The sequence below is a fragment of the Lepidochelys kempii genome, chromosome 7 (assembly GCF_965140265.1).
Source record: "Lepidochelys kempii isolate rLepKem1 chromosome 7, rLepKem1.hap2, whole genome shotgun sequence".
NCBI classification, from domain to species: Eukaryota; Metazoa; Chordata; order Testudines; family Cheloniidae; genus Lepidochelys; species Lepidochelys kempii.
Genome location: NC_133262.1, coordinates 56,301,173 through 56,327,844, shown reverse-complemented (window position 1 = coordinate 56,327,844; position 26,672 = coordinate 56,301,173). Strand labels below are relative to the sequence as shown.

Here is a 26,672-nt window from a genome sequence, read left to right as displayed (position 1 = left end):
ATGATGGCAGGGTGTTAAAAGCAGCAGTTTAAATACTTTTCTTTTTAAAAAATGAAACTCAGCACAGAAAGTTGTTCTAAGCCCAGCCTGCAAAAAGCTGATCACTGCGGGGAGAAGTTAGCGAAAGTGGCTATCAGCAGGAGACCAGTGTAGCAGGAGCTCTGAGGCAGAGTAATGAGGTGTTTACATGATCCCCAGCACTGGGGCAAAGAATCTGCAGCTAGAGAAACTAAAGCTCACTTTGGGGTAATCTCCATGCTGGGTCCCAGCCATGGGCTAGCAGGGCTCCCTCTGAGACAGCCAGAAGGCATCCAGTTATCCAGCTGTCCGTCCCTCCTCAGTGTTTTATGTACTGAAAAGCAGGTGCTGAAGGGGAGGACAGGGGGATGGAAGGAAGCGCTGAATAGGAAAAGGCACGTAGCTCCCTGATAATGGTAACAGGATACCTGGCACCTCAGGGATTTGCTGTCAGCCAGAGGCTCCGTCCACCCCCAGAACTAGCACACAGATTGCATTCACACTTAAGTTTCCCATGCGTGTGAGAATCCTTCTGGGGGGGTGGGGGTGGGGCGGAGTGGGGGTAGAACAGGACTCCAGGGTGGTTTGTGGTAGCATATTTGTTGAACAACAGAAATCTCTCTCCCCAGTGGCTGGTGGGAAAGTAATGCCAGGCGCAGCCCTGTCTGGAAAGGGTTGATGAGCACAGTTCTTGTAGGCACAGGCTTGAGAATCATTTTCTAGCTAGTTTGATTGTGCTCTGCTGAGGATGGGGCCTTGTGGCGTGAGGGTAGAACATTCAATCCATCCCTGCTTAATGACACTGACTTCTGTGATACACCAGTGATTTCTTTATGATGGGGCCTACCAGAATGTGGGAGGAGGCCTGGTCTACACCTAAACCTTAGGTTGACCTACCTGCGTTGCTCAGAGACGTGAAAAATTCAGCCACCTGAGAGATGTAGTTAAGCAAACCTAGGCCCTGGTATAGACACCGCTTGTTCAGCGGAAGAATTCTTCCATTGATCTTCCATTGATTCTTCCTACCGCTGCTCTTGGGTGGATTAACTACAGTGACGGGAAAAGCTGTCACTGTAGCAGGTGTATCCATTATAGCGCTGTAGCTATGCCAATGCAGTGTCTGTAGTGTAGACACAGCCTGGAACTCTGGTGCCAGGCTGTCTGCTGATGCCATTCCAATAGCGCCAGGTCCCACAGCAGTCTGCGCTGACAAAAGATTCGTCCCCTAGGGACTGACTGGAAAAACCCCTCTCCAGGAGCAAAAAGCTTCAGGTGTTGCTGGCATTCGCGGAAGGGAGGTTTGAGAGGGTGAGGGATCATGCTGAGAGAAGTCAGAGGACAGGGATGAGACTGGGGAAACAATCAGAAAACAAACCCAGAGCCACAGCAACCTCACAATGTCTCTGATCAAAACTAGTGACAAATTCTGTGAGCCTTGAATCTGACTTTGACAATTTGGAGGTCCCACCGAGGTGGCAATCGTCTTCACTGGGGCCGTGTGACTCCTGACCGTTCTTAGGATGGCCGTGGCGAGCCGGCACCTGGGCATTTGGCCTGAGCGGTCCTCCACCAGAATGGAAGGGTGCATGACCACAGTGAAGTCTACGCCATCGAAACTGTTGGTTCCCACTCTGTTCTGGCAGGGATCTGACATCAGGAATCTGGTCAGGTAATTATTTCTGTGTTTTGTCCGGACTGAGGACTGTCTTGTCTCTGTGTCTATCCGTCCTCCCTGTGGTGTGTTTGAGTCTGGACGCCGTCTCCATCCAGGGATCGGCTGACCAAAGGGTTTCTGTCCCCACGAGTGAGTGAAATCTGCACAATCTGCACAATCGCAGCCACACCGTGCCTTGGGTAAAACCCTTGTGAAAGCAAGGGCAATTGAGGCAGTAGCCTGTGGGCTCCTTTTGTGTGTTGCACCGGGCATCGCTCTGACGAACCCGACTTTCCTTCTTGTGTGATTGGTGTGTAAAGTCCTCCTGTATGGGTAACCAGACGTCTAAGTCGGGACAGTTCCCTAAAGGAACGCTGGCTCATTTTATGTATTTTAGGAAGGGTCCGGACTCCTGTAAATTTCTGGAAAAATGGTCTAGGCTAACTCAGGAGAATCCCAAAATTCAGTGGCCACTGTTAGAATCTTGGGACAAAGATGAGTAGACGTCTCTGGCTTCTATCCCAGCAGGAGAGTGGGTTTGTGTGTGTGCGTGGGGGGAGGGGGGTTAGAAAACCTGGATTTGTGCTGGAAATGGCCCAACTTGATTATCGTAGAATCATAGAATCATAGAATATCAGGGTTGGAAGGGACCTCAGGAGGTCATCTAGTCCAACCCCCTGCTCAAGAGCAGGACCAATCCCCAATTAAATCATCCCAGCCAGGGCTTTGTCAAGCCTGACCTTAAAAACTTCTAAGGAAGGAGATTCCACCACCTCCCTAGGCAACGCATTCCAGTGTTTCACCACCCTCCTAGTGAAAAAGTTTTTCCTAATATCCAACCTAAACCTCCCCCACTGCAACTTGAGACCATTACTCCTTGTCCTGTCCTCTTCCACCACTGAGAATAGTCTAGAACCATCCTCTCTGGATTCACCTCTCAGGTAGTTGAAAGCAGCTATCAAATCCCCCCTCATTCTTCTCTTCTGCAGACTAAACAATCCCAGTTCCCTCAGCCTCTCCTCATAAGTCATGTGTTCCAGACCCCTAATCATTTTTGTTGCCCTTCTTTGGACTCTTTCCAATTTATCCACATCCTTCTTGTAGTGTGGGGCCCAAAACTGGACACAGTACTCCAGATGAGGCCTCACCAGTGTCGAATAGAGGGGGACAATCACGTCCCTCGATCTGCTCGCTGTGCCCCTACTTATACATCCCAAAATGCCATTGGCCTTCTTGGCAACAAGGGCACACTGCTGACTCATATCCAGCTTCTCGTCCACTGTCACCCCTAGGTCCTTTTCCGCAGAACTGCTGCCTAGCCATTCGGTCCCTAGTCTGTAGCTGTGCATTGGGTTCTTCCGTCCTAAGTGCAGGACCCTGCACTTATCCTTATTGAACCTCATCAGATTTCTTTTGGCCCAATCCTCCAATTTGTCTAGGTCCCTCTGTATCCTATCCCTGCCCTCCAGCGTATCTACCACTCCTCCCACTCATACACATTGTAAGGAGAGTGATCACTTTAGATAAGCTATTACCAGCAGGAGAATGGGGTGGGGGGAGGTATTTTTTCATGCTTTGTGTGTATAAAAAGATCTTCTACACTTTCCACAGTATGCATCTGATGAAGTGAGCTGTAGCTCACGAAAGCTTATGCTCAAATAAATTGGTTAGTCTCTAAGGTGCCACAAGTCCTCCTTTTCTTTTTGTGAATACAGACTAACACGGCTATTACTCTGAAACCTATCCCACCAGATGCAACTCATTTAACTGTTGTTGATTTGTGCTCTGCTTTCTTTTCTGTCCCGGTTCACCCTGACTCCCAGTTCCTGTTTGCCTTTTCTTACAAGGGACAACAGTACACATGGATCACACTGCCCCAGGGGTATACTGAAAGCCCGTCATATTTTTCCCAAGCATTAGCCCGAGACCTTGCTGACTTTGTTTTCCCGTCCAGATCCACACTAGTCCAATATGTAGATGATCTACTCCTCTGTTCCCCTTCATTGTCTGCTTCTGAAACTGACTCTTTAGTGCTCCTTACTGCCCTAGCAAACAAGGGTCACAAAGCTTCTCGCTCTAAACTACAACTCTGTCAAACTTCTGTCACATACCTTGGCTTTCTCCTCTCCCAGGTTCCCGTGCACTTTCTCCGACCCGTGTCCAAGCTATCCTTAGCTTTCCCCAACCCCGCTCCCCACGCCAGGTCCGGAAGTTTTTAGGCATGGCTGGATTTTGCAGACAATGGATTCCCCAATATGCCTCCCTTGCAAAACCTTTCCAGGAACTCACTCGATCCTCTGTGCCTGACCCCATGCCGTGGCCCCCTGAGGCCAATTCTGCCTTTGTTTCCCTCAAACAGGGTTTGGCTTCTGCCCCTGCCTTAGGGCTGCCTGACTATTCTAAGCCTTTTACCCTTTTCTGCCATGAATAATCTGGGTGTGCACCTGGAGTCCTCACTCAGATGCACGGAGAAAAGAACCGCCCAGTGGCTTATTTCTCTGCTACTTTAGACCCTGTTGCCCAAGGCTTACCCCCCTGCCTGCATGCTGTGGCTGCTGCAGCATGCCTAGTTGAAATGTCTGATTCCCTTGTTCTCCGCTCTCCTCTTACCCTCCCGGTCCCTCACTGACCTCGCCCTGCTCCAAGACTCTGCCCCAGAAACCGAGAAAGAATCCTGGGTTGCCCAAGGTTGCGCTCTACATCCCGATTTTCTTTGCTGCTCGCCTACTGGCGCCTTTGTAGACCCCTTTTCACTCTACCCATCTCTGGCTGCCCTGCTACACAGTGTTTCGCATGTCGGAAAGGAGGGGATGGTCTCTGCTGTAACTAAGACTGGATGGTGGGCCCCCCATTTTAGCTCTTTTGCAGCCCGCCACTGTGCAGCCTGTACCATTTGCCAAAGCCATATTGGTAAACCTGTAAAAGTGGCCCAGGGGTACTGGGGCCTGCCTCAAGTACCGTTCTTGCATTGGCAACTTGATTTTGTACAAATGCCTAAGTGTCAACAATATGACTTTATATTGGTTATGGTATGTTTATTCTCTGGTTGGATTGAAGCCTTTCCTTGTCGCAAGGCTGACTCACTGTCTGTTGCCAAATATTTGTTAAATCATATTATGCCTGCCAAGGGAATTCCTGCTACTCTGTCCAGTGATCGGGGTACACATTTTACTGGACAACTTGTTCAACACCTGGACCGTATATTGCATATCAAACACCTGTTGCACTGTCCCTACCACCCACAGAGTGCAGGTGCAGTTGAAAGATGAAATGGTGTACTTAAGAATAAGCTTGCTAAAATTTGTGACTCTACAGGATTAAGCTGGCCAGTAAGCCTTACCATTAGCCCTTATGGACTTGAAATCCACTCCATCCCAAAGGCATAAATTAAGTCCCTTTGAAATTGTTATGGGACGCCCTATGCGAGCTATGACTATCATTACTCCCATTCCAGATTTGAACTTGACTCACAGTGCGCTCCTTCAGTATTGTAAGGGACTAATGCAAGCTGTAAGTCACTTCCATTCACAGGTTTGAGCCGCCTGGCCCACGGAACCCACCTCCGACACTTGCCAGAACCTCGAGCCAGGTGATTGGGTCTACGTACGGTGCCATCATCGAAAGCATGCCTTGGAGCCCCGGTGGAAGGGTCCTCATCAGGTACTGCTTACTACACAGACGGCTGTTAAACTATCTGGATCGCAGTGTGGATACATGCGTCACAGTGTAAGAAGGCACCATCCCCAGAGAACCAATCATCACCTCAGGACAACGCAGAGTCAATTTTGACTCCAGAAGAAGAAGTAGAGGAACAGTCTGCAACACCTTACAATCTACGCTCTCGTAAGGGTTGCCAGAAGCAGACGACAAAAAAAAAGAAAAAAAAAAAGTAGCGAGCCTAGCGCCTACTGCCTGGTGGGCGTAAAACCGTGACTGCGGTTCCCTCAGTTGAGGTTGTCAGAACCAGAAGAGCCTTGCCTCCAACATGCTCCTCTGCCTGTTCCTCAGCTGCTGGTATCTTACGGTCTGGGGAGACCACAATGACAATTCTTTTATCCAGCAGCAGGTGTGGATAGCTCAGACCCTTAATATTTCTAATTGCTGGGTCTGCAGCCACATCCCAGCCCACTCTCAAACTGGTGTTCCTGTCCTGGCTATCCCACTCAAGTCCCCAGACCTCACTGGAGGGCCTCGTCCATTTAACAAAATATGGAACAACAATGACACTTGGGAAGCGGTAGGAATAAATGCATCTAAATGGATAAGTGTGGTGGAGGGAAAGGGTCATTGATGTTGGGTGTGTAATGGGACAGGGCTGGATCTGGGGAAAAGCCGTTGCTTTCAGCATATTGTGGCCAATGGTGTATGGGATTATTCAAACAAAACTAAAAAGTGGCGGGCCAGGTATGGAGATATGAATTTTTTTCTCAACCTGGGATCAAACAGAGAAATCAATCTCATGTTCCCCCTACAGTAACCTTAGTGAAAACAATACAATCTTTCAATGTCATGCAAATAACACCACTCCTCGTAAGGAGAATTACCCTGTACCCTTTGGGGGATACTACTCCTCCTTTGCAAATACCTATATGACAGATGGGTGCAACCGACCCTTCCCGGCCTTAATAGGCCATCACTGGGTGTGTGGGATCAGAGCTTATACCGAACTACCAGCTAATTGGTCAGGAATCTGTTATCCCGCCCGACAATTCCGAGTGCTAGGAACCTTCCCTCGAGAATGCTTCCACAATTTCAGGCGAAAAAGAAGGGACTTAACAGATGCCTAATGGTATGTAAATAACATAAGCTCCTTAACCTGGGAAGAGGCCATTGGCGGTTCCTTAATACCATTAGGGGGAGTAATACACCATGCAAAAAGGCTCCTAAGGTTACAAGCAGTAGTTGAAATAATTGCAAATGAAACCGGAGAAAGTTTAAGAGCCCTGGCCAAAGAAACAGGGGCAATCCAACAGATGGCCCTCCAAAAACTGTCAGGCATTGGACATAGTGCTGGCGGCAAAAGGAGGGACTTGTGCTCTCATTGGAAAAGACTGCTGTGTGTATATACCAGACAACACCAATGAGGTAATAGATCATGCTAGCCACTTAGAACAAATCGCATATCTTCCCCACGAAGAGCCAAGTTCTTTATGGAAGTGGCTAAGTAACCTTTTCAATTTCTCTGGCATAAGAAACTGGTTGTTTCAGGGAGCACCAACTCTCCTGTTTGGAATCCTAATAATTTTTGTATGTCTTCAGTTACTTTCCTGTTGTATCCAAAATTGTGTCAGGCATGCTAACAGATAACTGCCCCAAACCAGAGTGCTAATTTGATGATTTTAAAAATCACTGATGAACAAAGAGATAAAGAACGATTGATATGTGGAACCCAGTAACTGTTGGTCATTGCGTAGCTTGACCAAAAGGAGGGATTGTGAAAGTAGAATGAATTATGTTGAAATTATAATTCATTAAAGATATGCATCTGGTGGGTTTGTTGAAATATAGTTGTCAGGAAGAGAAACATTAAGGAGTGTGAGACCATGGGTCCTCAAACTAATTAACTTAGAGCTCCTACTGAGCTAGGAGATTGGTAAATGTTAGTATGCAAATAAGATATGTATGTATATTTATCAGTTTCTGCTTCCTTTTGTTTCTTATGTTAAATTGGCTTTGGCTTAACTGTATAAATAAGTTAGCTTGAGCTTTTGCAGGGGGCTCACATATCTGGGTACATTGGCAAAGCACTTTGCTAATAAACAGAGTGGTCTGACAAATTCTGTGAGCCTTGAATCTGACTTTGACACTAGCAATACTGAAGAGAGGGCTGGATGGCTCAGGGTACAATGGTCACTGGCTCATGCACAGGAGAGGACCATGAAAGTTCCTAGCACCTGAGAGCTGTTCTTTGGGAAGTGCACTGAGAAGTGTCAGTCTGGCTCCTGATGGACTGGAGACCAAAACTCAAATCCACCCCCCCTGTGCCATGGTGGGGGGGTCTGGCAAAGAGATCCAGGGGTGGCTGGGGCTGCAGATGGAACTACCAAATGCTCACACACAGAGCTGGTCCCTGCTGGCAGAGTCCAAGGGAGGCTGGTGTAGGGAGCTTCCTTGCCCTTGCCCAGCCTGTATCTGGTACATCTATACAGAAAGGTCTTCAGCCTGTAGGGCTGCCAGCCTGCCCCCTCTCACCTGCATTGTAACAAGAGCAATGGGATTAAGGGAGAAGTTTCCAGTTGCTTCCTTCTCTTTGGGAGGGCCCAGCCTGCTCTGTAACCGAGCCCCAGAAGGGCTGTGATGGGAGCAGGGAGAATGCTGGGTGCATCCCGCAGGGTGGCTCAGTGTTTGGAGTTTGGCACAGATGGTTGTTAATGCCCCAAAGCTTCCAAGCCAATGGCTACATCCTGAGAGCTGGGCCTTGGGAGTGATGAGACAGCTCAAACAGTGGGAGCGTGGCCATGTGCCGGGCCCAGGAATGAGGCACTACAGCGCCGATCGTCACAGGTATTTAGGTGCCTAGCGTCTATTGATTTCAAGGGGAGTTAGGTTCCTAAATACCTTGGGGAGCTGGCCCTAAAACTAACTCCACCGGCAGGATCAGGCTAAAATGTATTAACGTCCCTGACTGCCGAGTGTGGAGAAGGTGCTTTTACGGTCTTCATCTCTCCTCCATTCAGCACGTCCTCCCACTCAGCTACGTGTCCTTTTCCTTCCCAGGGAAAGCTGCTGCTGCCTGAGCACAGGGAGCGACCTCCTCTTCTGAAAGCAGGTGCAAACCTGCTCGCTGATGCGAAAATGGGCATTGGAAACCGCCCCCTGCTGCCTGGGCAGCACACTGCTTGTGGAGCGTCTCTGGTGCAATAACCAGGCCGGGACTTGGCTCTCATACGGCACCTTTCGTTGGCTGCACAAAGACAACTGTGAACGTTAAGGGCTGTGCTCCTGTTGACATTTGCAGCAGGCATCACTGGGAGCAGCATCCAGGCTTAATTAGGTCCCCTGCAAGGTAAGCATTGTTACCTCTGCTTTTCTGATGTGTGAAGAAGCTGGGTGGTGGTGGGGTAATTGACTCACCCAAAGTCACACAGCAGGTCAGGGGCAGAGTCCTGGATAGAACCCAGGAGTCCTGACTCCCAGCCTCCTGTCTGAACTTTTAGATTACATTCCCATAGCCAGGAATAGAACCCAGGAGTCCTGACCCCCTGACTCCTGCTGGAACAACTAGACATCACTGCCTCCACAAATTTGCAAAGGGGAAAGAGTATTCTGGGACTAGCTCGTGTAGTGTAACTTTTGAAAGGTCCTGTTTGCTTCCAACAACCTGTATGAATTTCTGCTGAGAATGAGCAAGGGGAGGAGGAAAGGGGGTGGGTGGAATGACATGCTGAGTTGGCTAATCCAGGGCCATCCCTTCTCCATTTGAATCCACTGTTTCCTTCTACTGGCTCTGGGAAATCTTCAGCTGGTTTCATTACACTTTGCTTTGCACAAGGCCAGTATGTTATTTTCAGATGTTGATATGTCGGCTGGATTCACGCCTGACCTTTCATTTCAGACTCCCACAGGTTATTTTGAGGTCTGGTCAATCTCCGTCCCTTGGCCATGAAGAGAACCGTACCGTTACTAATGATTCTGCACCCACGGACCGGGGAAAAGCACTAACGCAATATGGTCTAGGGGTAGCACACTGAAGTGGGAGTCAGAAGACTTGGGAGCTAGTCCCAGCCCTGCCACCGAGCTGCTGTGTGACCTTGGGCCACTTCAGATCCCTGATGCTCATTTTCTCCTCCCACTGTTTGTTGGTCTTGTCTAGTTAGACTGCAAGCTCTTTGGAGCAAAGGCTGTCTCTACTGTGTGTTTGTGCTGCACGTAACACTATGGGGCCCTGGTCTCGCTTGCGGTTGTAATGCAAATAATAATAATACAGCAGGTGGTAATGAACAGAGTCCAGGAGGCAGGCAGGCAAGAAATAAGCAGGTGGGGCTTACGGGTCAATGATACACCTGAAAGGTATCAGCTACCAGGAGAAAGTCCAGGGAAGAGCAGCAGCAGTTAATGCATGGCAGGCGGGACTGTCTTATGGAGAACAGTGAGAACATGGTGGACCCCCGCAGCCTGGCGGGATGGGAGAAGAGAATGCAAGTAACTGATGGGTGCAAAAACACCAAGAGTTCCCGGGATGGTTTGGGGAGGTGTAATTATGATTACAGGGATGAAACTGAGTGGAAGCAAATCTAGGCTGAATATCAGGGAAAAACACCCTGACATGGAGATGTATTAGGCAGCAGAATCCTCTCCCAAAGGAAATGACAGAACCCCCGTCCTTTGGGGGCATTGAAAATATGATGAGAACTGGAGAAGAAGCTGTAGGAGTGATCACGCCCTGGCTGCTAGGCTGGAGCCAAGAGGTCATGTCCAGCTCCTATGTGGGTGATCTACTTCCATATTTAAAACAAGGGTTTTACTCTGGCTGGGTACCAGGATCCACCTTGCATCTAGGTGTCTGTGTGCAGGACACTGTCTGCCAGTGTGATGAGAGGCAGGTAAAAGATTCCTGTGACATCAGAGAGGCCCCTGCCTGCCATGCGTAACTGAGAACAATGGTCGGTGGGGTGGGGTTGCACAGGGCTCACGGTAGGCAGAGCTGGCTCCATGAATTAAATAAATCTCTTCTTCCCCCCTCTTACTAAGAGTTTGTCCTCTGGGCTGAGATGGGGAAACTGAGGCACAGCGGGGTTAAATGACTCACCAAGGTCAAATAGGAGCACAGCTGGGAATACAAGCCAGGAGTCTTGGTGCCAGGTCACCTGCTCTAACAGTCTGAAGGGACCCTAAAATATATGCCTTTTACCATCAGGTAAACCCCAAATGATATAACTTATCATTTTAAGTGAGTTATTCCATGCTTATATGTCAACCCCACTCTTGGCGGACACTCTGGGGATTGAGCCGGGGACCTCCAGAGCTGCATGAATCACTACAGTTTGAGCTAAAGAGCCAAGCCTCTGTAAGTGGTGGCTATAGCAACACCCATCCTGTAGATCGGCACAGAGGGGGACCTGCATCACTCACTGAATGCAGAACTGTGTCTCCCTAGCAGGGCTGCTGCTAAGTCTCTGCAAAGACACAGGGGTCTTTGCAGACCAGCTTTTAGGATTGGGGTCTACATGGAAATTTGCCTGCCTGTAAAATTCACAAGATAGTCACAATTCTCGTCCCAGAAAGGGTGACCGACAGCGGGTGGATCACTTGATGATTACCTGTTCTGTTCATTCCCCCTGGGGCACCTGGCATTGGCCACTGTCAGTAGACAGGATACTGGGTTAGATGGGCCTTTGGTCTGACCCAAAATGGTTGTTCTTATGACCGCCTCCTTGAACAAACGGAAATTTTGTTCCATTGAGCAAGGCTGGGGGCAGCTTTCGGCACAGCGGAGATCTCTTCCCTTAGGGGAGAATTTCTGGCTACCCACTATGGCAACACAACAGGAAAGAGATTCCCTGGGAATTGAAGATGCTCTTCATGTTCCAGATCAGGGCCCACATGCTCTTATTCTTTCTAGTTTTCTAGTCACCAAGTTGCACAGGGGGTGAACTGTCCAAGGTGGATTAAATGCAAACAATGCCCCAGAGTGCTTTAAAGCTAATCCAGAGTGAAGACACTCTGTCAGATGTAGTTTTTGGGAGACCTGCAATTAAGGCCAGATGCAAACAACACAGCCTGCCCACCTCCCCAATCTTTCCTCTCCTCCTGACCCTCATGCCCAGACAGAGACAACTGTGTCAACAGCAACCCTGAAGCGTGCTCCAGCCAGGACTCGGTTATAGGTGCAAAATCCTGAAGGTTAGTAGCACTTAGCCACCACTCTCACATTTAACAGCATGAAGAAGGATCACCTCTGGTTAGTGAGTAGAGACATCAAGCAAACCAATGGCACTGAAATAAACCCTCTCAGCCCACATATACACACACACCTGTTACGCAGGAGACTGGCCATAGGCTCTGCCCCTGGCGAATGGGCTGCTTTTTGCTACTATGGCACTGTCACTGGGGGCTGTCCACACGTCTGCTGTTAGCTGAACATGGACCTACGGACGCAGTCACGACCATGGCCCCTCGTCAATTGTCGCACGGATCCCTTCTGGCATTAAGCAACCCCATTGCTGGTTTATTATTGAACATTTCACCCATAGTCTTTAAAGCAGAGCTTTGTCAACCCCTTCTCCTCAGCACCAGGTTCTCCCAGCACATTTTCATGGGTACACTGCTCATTCCCCCACCCCCAACAGTCAGCCAACACGAATATCCTCCCATCTCATGACAGAGTCTTTTTGCTATTTGAATCTCTGTCCTCCTCTGTGTCTTCTTTCCGCTGTCCTCTTTCTGACCTCCTCTCAAGACTCAGCTTTCCACAGAGATTTCCCCTCAGCCCCTCCCTGGGCTATTCTTCTGACCTTCCTCCATTTTGCATTTTGCAGCTGCCTAGCTAGCTTCTAAAGCAGCTGTTGCACCCTCATTAGCCCAGCCTGGGCCCATCAGACAAGTCATCAGGGAAGCTGGACTTGCTTCACTTAAAGGAACCAGCCACTCTTTGCCAGGCACCCTGCCTGCAGGATCCAAAGCGTTTTACATACAATACATTCGGCCTCATAACACCCCCACCTTTGTAAAATAGAGAAGGGTTATTACACCTAGGGGGAAACTGAGGCACTGAGCTGCTGAGGCCTTGGCTCTCCAACTGGCTGAGTATGGTGTGGATAGACAGGGAGGAGGCACAAGCAATGTAGGGAGCTGGCTGCAGTTCCTTTGTTTAGGCCTGACCAACCCTGCACAGCGTAAGGGCAGCCCTGATGTCACTGGAGGACCACCTCTGTCATATGTGTCCTGTGTGACCTTAGACAAAGCATGTCTCTCTCCCCAACAGAAGTTGGCCCATTAAAAGATCTCACCTCACCTGCATAGTGTCTCTTAGGCAAACCACTCTGATCCAGCTCCTCAGAGGTGTTTAGGGGCCTGACTCCCAGTAATTGTTGGATCTTGGCCAGAATTTCACAGGTGCCTCATGGAATTTTCAAAAGTCCCTAAATAGGTTTCAGACTTTCAAAAATCTAGGAGCCTAAATACCTTTGACTTGCTGGACTTCTGCGCTTCGGTTCCCAGTCTGTACAATGGGATGAGAGCACTTCCCCACCTCACGGGGTGTTGTGACAATGACGATTGGATACCCTGGTGATGGGGGCCAGACAAGTACCTTAGAGAGGTAGACAGGTGTCACTGACAGGCAACTGCCCCTCAGGATGCCCTCTTGTGGCGCAGCATCACCCTGCAGGTGCGCTGATCTCTACTCCCCTGCCTGGCTCTTGTATAATGCCACTCCCAGGCCAGAGTACTGTGAACTGAGATTTTTCCCTCCAAGGGGTCTCATTTATTACATCTCTTATGGTACATCCCATTGGTCCTTAGCCCCTCCAGTGCACCCATTGACCCCCCCTTGATTCAGGATTCCCAAAGCCTTCCTCCTTGGGGGCTGCACGGATAACACCGGCTGGCTGCAGACCTCAGTCAGCTTCTCTAAGCTGGCCCTGTGCAGGTCTGGGTCAGCAGACAAACTTCTTCCAAACTATCTGCCCCCTTTCTGTTTGGCTTCTCCTACATCTCCATGCCTGACCTGATTTTGACATGACCGGTCTGTCAGGTGTCTTCCCCACCTTGGGAGGAGAGCCGAGTGAAGCATAGATGGGGCTTACTTCTTAAAGGGCCAGTCACCCTGTGACATCACGTACTTCTGCCTTAAAAACATACCCCTCAACTTGCCCCCCCATATTGGCATGCAACCAGCCAACCATGATGATCAAACTGCCCACTCCCCCTTGGCAGGGGACAGAATGGGGGAAGCTCCCACCATTGCCCAGGCTGTGAGTAATGAGTGGAATTCAGTTCCCAGGTCTGTCAAACCAGCTCTCAAAAATCCTGACAGAAATAGCATATTATTAAGAGCAGGAAGGATGCCCAGAAGCAGTAGCTGGGCTCCACCCTCAGGAAAGCAGCTGAGGAGCGGTACTTTGGGCCCAGGTTCTGGAGGACACTTGCTCACGAGTCTACCTACGTGGTTCTTTTATCAGGGGACACTTGGTCCAGCCGCCACTACTAACAGCAATCATCAGCATTGCATTATTTGTAGAGAGCAGCATGGAGTTCAAAGAGATCTGACTCGAGCCAGGAGCGGAGAAATTGACTGAAATGCAGTCGGGGGCCAGCACTTTGTTTCTGGATGGAAATGCCACAGTACATAGTAACAGACTACATGGGGCTGGTGCTTGGACAGAGGTGGTACGCTCGAGGAAAGATCAGGGACCTTCTGGCTGATCCAAGAGCGCTGGGCAGCCTTCAGGAACAAATTTATCACTGGATTGACAGCCCTAGAGATGGAAACACTCTCCTTATCTACAGCATGGGCATGCCCTGTGCTTATCCATAGCACGGGCACCAAATATGCCCCGCTCATTCCTTGGTCTCTCTGCCTAGACCCCCTACACAGAGAGACAATTAGTTCCATCACTTCTGTCCATTGAGACCTACCAAACTCATCTCCCATGGCCCTGTTACTGTTCCCTCACCCATTCCCCCCCGCACCCGGAACAGCCCAGCCACTAATCCTTGGATGTCTTCCCATCAGCCTATTACATGGCTCCAGACACGGCCCTTGGCAATGCTGGGGAAGGGGCTGCTTTGCCTTACCAGCCCTCTGAATTGTTACTAACACTGTATGAAATTCATCAGAGGCAGCCAGACCCACCCAGCATGGCAGCCCTGAAAAGCAGGGGGAAAGTGAGGAGAAACAATCACTTCTATTTTTAAAGAAGCCCTGCACAGAGTTGTTATGGTAACTGCACTAATAAGAGAACACATCCCTTCTTCTCTCCCCGACTCAATGGCACAGCAATGGAGGAAACATCCTCCCACACGCCTTCCGAGTGCAGACAGGAGGGGGACCATCCATGTGAGGGGAGTGGGTGGGGAGGAGGGCTGACAGAAGGAGCCTAGGGAGGGTGATGGGCTGGGGAAAGGCGGGAGATGGTAAAAGGGCAAGGGGCGTGACAGAGTGGAGAAGGGTAAGGGGCTGAGGGGGCTGGATGGGAAGATGGGGGTTGGTAGCAGGGGGAGATGAGCAGTAGGGGGGAGATGGAAGTCAAGGGCACAGAGAGGGCTAGAGGAAAGATGGGGGTCAAGTGGGCAAAGGCAATATGGGGCAGGGGCAGACTGTGAACAGGATGGGCTGGAGGGAGGGCACAGTGGGGGAGGTGGGGAGCAGCTTGAGGGGCAAACGGGGGGCTGGTGGGTGTGAGAGCCAGAGACAAAAGATTTGCAGCTTGGGGGGAGGGGGGTCCGGAGGAGTTGGGTGAACTGAGAGTCCCAGAACTTTTTGGGGAGCTGCATGGGCTGCTTCTCGGGGGAACCTCCCTGGGGGAGACCACCCATGGGGGGAGGAAAGTGAGGCACTATGGAAAGGAAAAAGCAAAACCCTGCAGAGCTGCCTCCAGCAGGGAAGGGAGAGGGGCAGGGACCCAGGAAGTGTGTTAGGGAACTAGACATCCTGTAGCCTGGATTTACCTGGGAAGTGCTTGGACCTTGACAATGGGTGTAATCAATCAAATGTTCCCCACTCCTCTTCTCCCCCCGCATCCTGTAGCTTCCCTCCCCATCTCATCAGGGGCATGTGAAGCAATCAGAAGTGGGAATAGCAGGAGACACTGGAGTTTATGGGGTGCTTGATGGGAGAGGGACTGTCTGAGCTGGGAGTCCCCCAGCTGCCTCCTTTTTACCCCAGGAAGGTCTGGAGCCATACCGCACCTGAGGCGGCAGAGAGGAAAAGGAGCAGATCCTGCTCCCTCCAACCTGTCCAAGCCAGAATGGCCTGGCCCCCCTGGCACTCTCAGGGGGTGTGTGGGTGGGGGCAGAAGGTTGGGAGCAGAAGCCCCACATTGGGTGCACCATGTGTGGCTGCCTTGGCATCTCCTTTCTGATACATTCATGCCCTAGTCCCTCTTCTCCACCCAACCACAGCCCCACACATAAGGGGATGCACCTGATGGGCACCCACCCCTGGGTGGACACCCACCTGCCTGCACACCAGAAGCTGGGGCTCCCTGCTCCCTTCGATCTGATAACTGCTGGCTGAGAGGGGACAGAGAGGCAGTGGGGAGGAAGGGAGCAGGGTAGGATGTGGGGGCAAGGGACAGACAGAAGTTGTGGAGGGAGAGGGTGGGGGGAGGTGTCACTATGGAGTGGGGATGATGGGGTCAGGTTGAGGCGACCGAGGGAGAGCCAGGCCAGCGTGGGGGAGCTGAAGACAGGGAGGGAGGGCTGGGGACTGGAGAGGTGGGACAGTGTGAGGGTGCTGAAGAGGGGCGGGTGGGTAACGGGGCTGGGGGCTGCTATGGCAGGCAGGGGTGTCTGGGTGGGGGACGTGTGGGGCTGGGGAGGGGGCAGGCTGGGGAGGGGAGGAAATCTGTGAGGGTGGGGGCAGAATGGGGAACAGAGGGGCTGGTTGGAAGTGGGGGGCAGGGTGGGTGGGGGTCTGGGTGGGAGATGCATGGATGGGGGCTGGGAGGAGGGGATGCGGGTGGAGGCAGAGGGCCGGATGGTGTGTGGGTGCGGGACAGAGAGGCTGGATGAAAGGCAGAGGGGGTGGCTGGGGGTGTGGGCTGAGGGGCAGGGTGTTTCGGCGCAGGATCGGGGTGTGCATGGGGAGGGCGGGATCTAGGTGGGAGCAGGGCGCGGTGCTCCCCCCCCCCCACTTACCGGCTTCGCCGCCCCGGCCGGGCGGGGGTCCCGGCTCGGCGTGGTGCTGAAGGGACAGCTCCGAAGCGGGCAGCCCAGCGCGCATGCGAACCGCCCGCCCTCCGGCTGCTCCCCCGGCTGGGGAGGGGTGAGATAGGAGCCGGGGGGAGGTGGGGTCAGCTGCGTACGAGTCTGTGTGAGGGGTGGTGGTGATTGTGTGTGTGGGTGTGAGTGATGATTGTGTGAGGGTGAGTCTGAGGGGGTGACTGGGTGGGTGTGAGGGGTGGTGGTGATTGTGTGGGGGTGGGGAGAGTCGGGGGGGGGTGACTGTGGGTGGGTGTGAGGGGTGGTGGTGATTGTGTGGGGGTGGGGGTGAGTCGGAGGGGGGGTGACTCTGGGTGGGTGTGAGGGGCGGTGGCGATTGTGTGGCGGTGGGGGTCAGTCTGAGGGGGGTGACTGTGGGTGGGTGTGAGGGGCGGTGGTGATTGTGTGGCGGTGGGGGTCAGTCTGAGGGGGGTGACTGTGGGTGGGTGTGAGGGGCGGTGGTGATTGTGTGGCGGTGGGGGTCAGTCTGAGGGGGGTGACTGTGGGTGGGTGTGAGGGGCGGTGGTGATTGTGTGGCGGTGGGGGTCAGTCTGAGGGGGGTGACTGTGGGTGGGTGTGAGGGGCGGTGGCGATTGTGTGGCGGTGGGGGTCAGTCTGAGGGGGGTGACTGTGGGTGGGTGTGAGGGGTGGTGGTGATTGTGTGGGGGTGGGGAGAGTCGGGGGGGTGGTGACTGTGGGTGGGTGTGAGGGGTGGTGGTGATTGTGTGGGGGTGGGGGTGAGTCGGAGGGGGGGTGACTCTGGGTGGGTGTGAGGGGCGGTGGTGATTGTGTGGCGGTGGGGGTCAGTCTGAGGGGGGTGACTGTGGGTGGGTGTGAGGGGCGGTGGTGATTGTGTGGCGGTGGGGGTCAGTCTGAGGGGGGTGACTGTGGGTGGGTGTGAGGGGCGGTGGCGATTGTGTGGCGGTGGGGGTCAGTCTGAGGGGGGTGACTGTGGGTGGGTGTGAGGGGCGGTGGTGATTGTGTGGGGGTGGGGAGAGTCGGGGGGGTGGTGACTGTGGGTGGGTGTGAGGGGTGGTGGTGATTGTGTGGGGGTGGGGGTGAGTCGGAGGGGGGGTGACTCTGGGTGGGTGTGAGGGTTGGTGGGGATTGTGTGGCGGTGGGGGTCAGTCTGAGGGGGGTGACTGTGGGTGGGTGTGAGGGGCGGTGGTGATTGTGTGGCGGTGGGGGTCAGTCTGAGGGGGGTGACTGTGGGTGGGTGTGAGGGGCGGTGGCGATTGTGTGGGGGTGGGGGTCAGTCTGAGGGGGGTGACTGTGGGTGGGTGTGAGGGGCGGTGGTGATTGTGTGTGTGTGGGGGGTCAGTCTGAGGGGAGGTGACTGTGGGTGGGTGTGAGGGGCGGTGGTGATTGTGTGGGTGTGAGTCTGAGGGGGGGTGGTGACTGTGGATGGGTGTGGTGGTGGGAAGGGTGGTGGTAACTGTGTGTGGGTGTGAGGGGGCGGTGATTGTACACGGGGTGGTTCCGGGCCCTTTCACACAGGCTGGACACCCCGTGGTCCTGGGCCAAACACCGTGTACACAGAGCTGAGGCTGGTCCCTGGCCAGCGTGCTGGGGGTGGGGGGGTCCTTCATCTATGGCAGGGGCCTGCCATCAGGAGCAGTGTGGGCCAATCCCCATGGCACTACAGCACAGCCCTGCCGGCTTCCCTCCCCCCACCCCAAACTGTGCCCTGCCATGCCCCCAGCCAGCACAGCCCTGTCCTGATCTGTCCCCCCAGCACAGCCCTGCAGTGACCCTCCAAGCACAGCCCTTCCGTGCCCTCCCCCAGCACAGCTCTGCCGTGCTCCCCCACCCCCAAGCAGTGCAGCCCAGACACCCCCCGCCCCAGCAGTCACACAGCAAACCAGGCATTAGCTCCCATCTTGAAATCCTGCACCTGGAGACCAGCTGCAGAGATGCAGGCAGAAGCCAGCCAGAGAGGGCAAAGGGGCTTTACTGATCACCGGGGATGTAGCAGCATCTGATCTTCTCATCCCATTGGTTCCTCCCAACCTATCCTGAGTGGCAAAACCTCCATGGACGCTAGGGGGAGCCTTCCCCCTGAAATTCCTCTGCGTTTCCCGGGGAGGGGGAGGGAGGGGGCAGGGAAGGCGCCTTCCTTCACCCAGAAATCAAGCAGCAGCCTGGTGGTCTGGACTGTGGGCCCTTTAGGGCTTGATCCCGCATGCTGCTGCGTGCTTGGCCCTCCATCCACTGAAGCACATGCTTACCTCTAAGGATGTGAGGGGGCCCATTCAGCACATGCTCCAGTGCTTTGCTGGATCAGAGCCATGGCATTAGGCACCTTGCAGGATCCAGCCCTTAATGCCAGAGACCATGGGGACCAATTGGAAGAGAAATTCAGTGTAAAGCAAACAATTTTCTGGCTGTATGTCATTGCCCCTTTCCTACCTCCGTTCATGAGGTCCACGCTTCTTTTCCCTCATGCTTCCCTTTTTTCACTGCTATTCGCCTGGATCCAAATACAGCGCTGGTGTAAATGGACATGACTGTATTCATGTTGGTTGGAGTTGCAGCCCCTTAGAGCAGGTCTGATTTTGAGGTACCATTGTGGGGTACTTCCTTGCAGTCATACAAGCTTGAAAAGCTGCTTAACCCACCTGCAATGTTTAAAAACAAAAGAAGTGCAACAGAACATCGAATTTGCCTTTTACGTTCTGTTTATTTTTTGCATTTCACTCAACTTGGCTCAGATTGGTCAGTTTCGTTTAATCTTTAGCCAGTTTCTCTCCCAGGTTTTCATGCACTAGCCCAGTGCTAGCCTGTTTAGGTTTCTAACATTATTAATTATTTGTACAGCACCAAGAATGTGTTAGGCACATATAAAGACAGGGACTAGTTTCTGAGCTCAGTTCCACCAGTGTAAATCCAGAATCACTCCTCAGCAAGGGAATTGGCTGAGAGCAGAATCTAGCTCTGCTCCAAAAACTTACAGTCTAAAGAGCAGGGGGAACGTTGAAAGGTAAATGGTTTTAATTTCCATGTTTTTAAAATCTTGATTCATTTCAGCATAACGGGGGTTAGCTATACATTCGCTCACATGTTCTGTGTTTTTAACAACATTGAAATTTTTCTCCTAAATCACTTGACATATGTATCCTCTTTACATTTTGAAATATACTATCACAAAACACAGCCCTGCTAATTCTCCTCCCCGCATAGGTCCTGCCAATGTCTTCTCCCCTCTAATTGTCCCAAAGCTGGACATGGAGTGGGGCAATGAAAAGGACAGGGCAGCAATTCAGATACCAGCTGCACATTTCTCTCCCTCTAGCATTGCACTTTATCAATGCTGACAGCAGTACTTGGTTGAAGGGATCTCTGGTCAGGGTTACATAGAAGAGATCACTTTTCATTTCCCCTGGTGGGGCTGGCATTTCTAGTGGTTAGTCTGAATTCTAGGCCTTTACCTGCCTCCTCGGAACCATCACCCCAAGGAATTTCACAGACTCTGTATTTTCATCAAGGAGCAAAACTTGTTCTTGTTTCACACTCATAAATGCTTGATCCTTCCTCTGAAAGGGAGGGGAAATACAGCCCGGAAGGCAAATTCTGGGCCTGGGCACCTGAGCTAAGCCTTGGGCTAGTCATGGGTGCCCACACTTGAAAAAGTGGCCTCTGATTTTGGGTGCCAACATGAGATAACTAAGGCTTAATTTGCAGAGGTGCTGAGCACCTGTTACCTGATCACCACCTCTAGAGTGCCCCCTTGTGGCATGAAGTAGCTCTGCAGGCACCTTCTCTCAGTTCTTTCTGGGTTCTTTGCAATAATTCCTCCCTTCTACAAGGATTTGGCCTTCTAGCTACGTCACACTTTCTGGGTTATCCAAGTCCAAAACAAATGGAGTCTCTCTCTTCCTGTTCTCTATCCAACAGTGACTCCCGGGGCTTCTTGCTTGGAGTCTGACCTCCCTGGCTCTTCCACACACCTCTGCTCCTAATTCTTCCCCAAGAGATAATTTAGTCACATGACCCACCTGTCATGCCACATGTGACATTACCCCTTGAGTCACTGGGTCACAAGTGGGGTTAGGCCTGTTACCTGAGCGAGAGGGCAGCAGGAAATAAATCAATGGGGACACGGCTGTCCGACCAACAGATGGTTGACACAAACCATGCTCTTACTTAAAGCCACACTTCATTTAGTCTCAAGTACTTACGGTCCACAACAGGTTAGTAAAAACACCCCAACCCTCACATAGTTACCGAAGTCTAGATCATTTTTTGAGTGGTACAGCAACAGTCCAATGGCCCGTCTTCCGTTGGGGACCCTCAGATATGTCCACAAAGTGATCCAACTAGCCCAAATTTCTCCCCTCTTATTTATTGTTAGTAAGACAATAACATGTCAGTCAAAAAAACTTGTTAAGCAAGCAATTTTAAAGGTTAAGCAAGAGGTTTCCTCAGACTGTTAATTAGACAGATGTGTTTTTGCAACGTCCACATGCTTGAGGGTCCTGACAAACACATCCCAGAGGGCAAATAAGTTTCCTGTTTTCTAAAAACACATTCCTCAGCAATTCCAACAGAGATCTTATCAGGAAGGACGCAGGGCAAGGCTCCTTTCTTATGGCTGCTCAAGCCCCCTCCTCTCCTGGGTGAGCTATGCTAAGGCTGCTGCACAGGCCCACTAAAGGCTACTGACTTGGCTGTTTTTGGCAATAAGCATCGACATTCCAATGACTGGTTGTGGTCCAGGCAATTTACCAATCTACCAAGATCTCCCCCGTACAGGCCCATCTCACCTTAAAGATGCGACATCATCTAACACTTCTACCAAAGTCAATGGGAGCTGCGGGTGCTCAGCACAGCTGAAAATCTGGACCAAGTTTGGCCCCCAGATTCAAGAGGCACTTTTGAAAATGGGAGCCTTAACCCCCCTGAGCCTTGCTCCACTCTCCCACTAGTTCTACACTGATGTAGTTCACTGACCACAACGGAGTGACCTCCCATTCACACAAATGTCAGTATATCACAACCTGGCTCTGTTGAGTTTCTTCGTCTGTAGCACCCCTGGCCTGCCATGCAGGGGTGTTGGGAGGCTTATTTCCCTAATGTTTGTGAGCTGGGCCCAAGATGCTATGGGAGGGAAAACTATGATAACTTCCTCCACTAGGCCGGGAACTGCAGGCTTGAAAGGAAAACGGCACCCAGCCCAAGAGGCTAGAAGCTCTCCAGTTATGAGACAGCTGTCACAGAGGTTAGGAGGTGAAAAGTGCTCTCTTGAAGTCAGAGTCTGTAATTACATTACTGGGAGAGGCTGGTAGGTCCTGGGACAGGCAAAAAAGCCACACTCATTTGGGTCACTGGTGTCGAGGGAACCCAATTGCAATCTCTGTGCAATGCAGTTTGCTGCCTGCTGGAAATCCAGGTTGTTTCAAAGCAGGAATGAACAGCAGTTCCAGGTCATACCCCTGAGTCTCCTGGCCCATGTGTGAAGTTTTACAGCCATGTTTCCTCACACCATTAAATGTGCTTCTCCCGCTTGTTGCTGTGACGGAGCCACACAAACAGCATGGAATTCTCTGGCCTGTGTTATACGGGAGGTCAGATGAGATGATCACAATGGTTCTGTCCGACCTTCACATCTAGGAAACAACCACGGAAAATGACAACAGGACCATTTCCCCCAAACGTGACAGCTGATTCTGGGTGTCCATCTGGAGAGTTTGATGCTGACAGTGCCTGTTTAACAGCCCAGAGAAATTATCTGAAGGGTTAATACGTCACAGTGAAGCATTCTGGGCATATACTGGCTTTGCATGAGGCAGCAGCCATTCCCCATTTCACTCCTAGAGCAGGTGCTTCTCTCACCCTGTGATATGTTAGCACCTGGTTTTCCAAATAGTTCAGCTTTCATTTAGGCACCTGGATGCAGGGCCCAGATTGCAGGTGCTCTGTGCCCAGCAGCACCCATTGAGAACAACAGAGGTTGCTGGAAGCCAAGGCCTTCGGGAGTCTGGCCACATGATTTAGGTACCTAACTGGAGCTGCTGGAGGCTGAGCTCAGTGGGAAATCAGACCCATGGTGCATATTGTGATTGTTTCTTGGCCTGACTTAATAAATGGTGCTCAGCCCCTCTAGCTGCCACTGACTTCTCTGGGAGGGGAAGGTGCTTAGCACGCCCAAACATCAGCCCATCCAGGGCCCCCACCTTTCTAGGGGCATGAACAACACAAGGCCTCAGACAGATGACTGTTAAAATCCATACTGCCACCAGATCATAGAATCATAGAAGATTAGGGTTGGAAGAGACCTCAGGAGGTCATCTAGTCCAACCCCCTGCTCAAAGCAGGACCAATCCCAACTAAATAATCACAGCCAGGGCTTTGTCAAGCCAGGCCTTAAAAACCTCTAAGGATGGAGATTCCACCACCTCCCTAGGTAACCTATTCCAGTGCTTCACCACCCACCTAGTGAAATGATTTTTCCTAATATCCAACCTAGACCTCCCACACTGCAACTTGAGACCATTGCTCCTTGTTCTGTCATCTGCCACCATTGAGAACAGTCTAGAGCCATCCTCTTTGGAACCCCCCTTCAGGTAGCTGAAGGCTGCTATCAAATCCCCCTTCATTCTTCTCTTCTGCAGACTAAATCAACCCAGTTCCCTCAGCCTCTCTTCATAAGTCATGTGCCCCAGCCTCCTAATCATTTTCGTTGCCCTCTGCTGGACTCTCTCCAATTTGTCTACATCCTTTCTGTAGTGGGGGCCCAAAACTGGATGCAATACTCCAGATGTGGCCTCACCAGTGCCGAATAGAGGGGCATAATCACCTCCCTCAATCCGCTGCCAATGCTCCTACTAATGCAGCCCAGTATGCTGCTAGTCTTCTTGGCAACAAGGGCACACTGCTGACTCATATCCATCTTCTCGTCCACTGTAATCCCCAGGCCCTTTTCTGCAGAACTGCCGCTTAGCCAGTCAGTCCCCAGCCTGTAGCAGTGCATGGGATTCTTCCTTCCTAAGTGCAGGACTCTGCACTTGTCCTTGTTGAACCTCATCAGATTTCTTTTGGCCCAATCCTTCAATTTCTCTCGGTCATTCTGGACCCTATCCCTACCCTCCAGCATATCTACCTCTCCCCCCAACTTAGCGTCATCTGCAAACTTGCTGAGGGTGCAGTCCATCCCATCATCCAGATAATTAATGTTGAATAAAACTGGTCCCAGGACTGACTCCTGGGGCACTCTGCTTGATACTGGCTGCAAAGCAGACATCGAGCCATTGATCACTACCCATTGAGCCCGACGATCTAGCCAGCTTTCTATCCATATTATAGTCCATTCATCCAATCCATACTTCTTTAACTTGCCGGCAAGAATACTGTGGGAGACCGTATCAAAAGCTTTGCTAAAGTCGAGGTATATCACATTCACCACTTTCCACATATCCACAGAATCAGTTATCTCATCATAGAAGGCAATCAGGTTGGTCAGGTATGACTTGCCCGTGGTGAATCATATTGACTGTTCCTGATCACCCTCTTAGCAGCCGCAGGCCCCATGACGAAGAGGTGCTCTTTAGATGTGTGATTAGATAGAGATTAGATCCGCCCACAAATGATGGAGACCCTTCCCCTTCAAACCCACCCCCAGGAAAAACTCAGCTGAATAGATAGGCCTTTAGTTTGTGCCAAGGATGAAGAAACCCTCAGGCCCACAGGAACGGGGATTGAAGCAGGGACCTCCAGAGTAAAGAGCATGAGCTGCTACAGCTCCCTAGCTGGTGCTCTATCAGCATCACATCCTCCTTGGACCAGGCACAAAGGGGGACCCATCATAGACACTGCTCTGAGGGTTATACAAGTACTCCACTGAGAACACCCTGCCTCCAGCGGTGAATCTGCATTTGAATTCCAGGGGATCTTAGCAGCCCAGGGCAGAATAAGGGTAAAAGAGGAGGTTGCCAGGACACACTATGATGGACCTGAGAGGTTCCAAAGAGCCAGCAACTCGGGTATGAGATGCTCTTAGGGGGAGACACCCCAAGGCTGCTGAGCTGAGCAAGCGGGAGGCTGATTCCTCACTGGATATTCTATCAAGCACAGCAGGGGATTCAGTCTGGGAACCTCAGGGCCCCTTCTCAGGCCATGCCCGGGGAGACTCTCTTTGAGAGCTCACTGTGAGAGCTGGGCTGAGCTCACGGCAGCCTTGTGGTCTGGCTAGCATGGGCTGGAACAATCTCCTCCACCCTGTTTGGCACCTTCTGGGACTCACCCCATGGCTATTTCAGGAGACACCTCCAAGTGTGCAAAGGTGGTGCCCGTGTAGAACTCATCAATGGAATTGTTTTTAATTTTTCACTTTATTACTATAACTTCATAAGCAAAGTTTTATGAATGAAACAACATTCATTCATAAACCAGTTACCCCAACAACTGGCTAACTGAGTTTCACTTTCAATCCAATTGGTGCTTAAATCGCTGAAACTTACACTGTTTCAACATTGTAACTTCTGCTCACTGTTTGTCATTCATTATACTTGTCTGTATTGTAACTTCTGTTCACTGTTTGCCATTCCTTATACTTGTTCATATTGACAGGTTTCAGAGTAGCAGCCGTGTTAGTCTGTATTCGCAAAAAGAAAAGGAGTACTTGTGGCACCTTAGAGACTAACCAATTTATTTGAGCATGCTCAAATAAATTGGTTAGTCTCTAAGGTGCCACAAGTCCTCCTTTTCTACTTGTCCATATTGTAACTCAAACTCCATTTTAAAATGCTCAATTCATTTTGTAAAAGCTTGCTGCAACCTTCATTTTTGCAAAACCCTGCTGTAATCTTATTAGTTTAGTTTAGATGTGTGAATGAGGTATGTCTGGATGATGGAATCAACCTCCAGCCCCAGCCTGTCCTGACGAAATAAAGTGTAAACACCCAACGGCTGAAGATGCAGACAACAGCCCTGACAAAGTAAGAGGAATCCACCCTCAAGAGAAAAGAACAAAAGTAAAATTGAAGAAACATCAAAGCCAGGTCCTAGGCTGAAAGTCATGTCTGCAATTGACAGGTGATCGACCACACCGAACCCAGAGGCAGCGTGACACAGCAAGACCTATAGACTCTATAGATTCAAACTAAAGCCTACAAAAAGGATGGGTGAGATAGAAGACTTTGGAGAGTAACATTCTGCTGCCAACATGGAAGGGCATCGGTGCATGCCCGACAGAGACCCAGCTCTTCCTTGTGCCTGGCTTTCCTGGCCAGTTAGCCGCCACAAGCTACGAACCCAAGCCACAAACTCAAGCTACATTCAGGACTGGTAACTATACAGCAGCTGCAGAACCTGTGTGTGTGTATGAACGAACGTGTGAATGAATGTGAACCTGAATGAAATGTTATAGCTATAACTGACTGCCTACTACAATTCTTTCTGTATTCACAATAAATGTGACACTTTGTCTTATCCCCTTTAATAAGTTCCTGCTGGGTTTTATTTTATTGGTATAACACCCGTCCTGGCTGGAGGAGGGAGACAGTGCGAGCAGGGCACCTGCTCTAAGGCTAGTGCATGTCTCTGGAGAGAGCTGTGCCAACACATTCTCAGTCAGCGCCGCCTGCTCAGTGACCCCGCCTGAGTCTATTGACTCGCCAGAAGGTGCCTTAATCCCTCATCTGCCAAATGGGGAATCCTATTTATTCCCTGGTACCGAGTCTCAGATCAAAATAGCCACATGCTGCATCAATGTCTGACCTGCTCCAACATTCCCTCCCCCACCCCAGGCAGTGACGGATTAGCCACTGGGCCTACAGGGCCTGTGCCCAGGGGCCTTGGCCAACTGAGGGGCCCCGCGGCCCCAGCCACTGGGTGGGTGGGGCAGGGAAAGCCCTGGCATCTCAATCCTGCTCCCAGGCAGCAGCGCCAGATGGGCAGGGCGGGCGCAGCGGTGGAAGCCCCCAGTGCTCCCTATCCTTGGCAGAAGCTGGGGGCAGCAGGGGAAGCCGCCCCTCCCCCTGCTCTCCAAAAGAAGCGCCAGGCTGGGCGGGAGAAGCCCCAGTGCTCCGACCCTGGTTCCCCGCAGCCGTGGTGGGTGGCCCACATGTACAAATCCACCCACACAATTAAATTCAAATTGATTCATCTCAGGCCCTGTTGGCCCAGATTAACACAGCAC

General features: G+C 51.4%; 1 protein-coding gene across 3 annotated transcripts in view; it reads right to left on the bottom strand.

The window, feature by feature from the left end:
* PSD (pleckstrin and Sec7 domain containing) overlaps window positions 1-16,551 on the bottom strand; it is a 107,228-nt gene extending 90,677 nt beyond the window's left edge. For 2 of the 3 annotated variants that reach the window (XM_073352937.1, XM_073352941.1), the window contains exon 1: window positions 16,475-16,551. The gene's annotated coding sequence lies outside the window, so the exon portion shown is untranslated. Of the gene's footprint in view, window positions 1-12,796; window positions 12,924-16,474 lie in introns of all 3 variants that reach the window. The other variant, XM_073352939.1, reaches the window with a different exon arrangement.
* Between the last annotated feature and the right edge of the window lie 10,121 nt (window positions 16,552-26,672).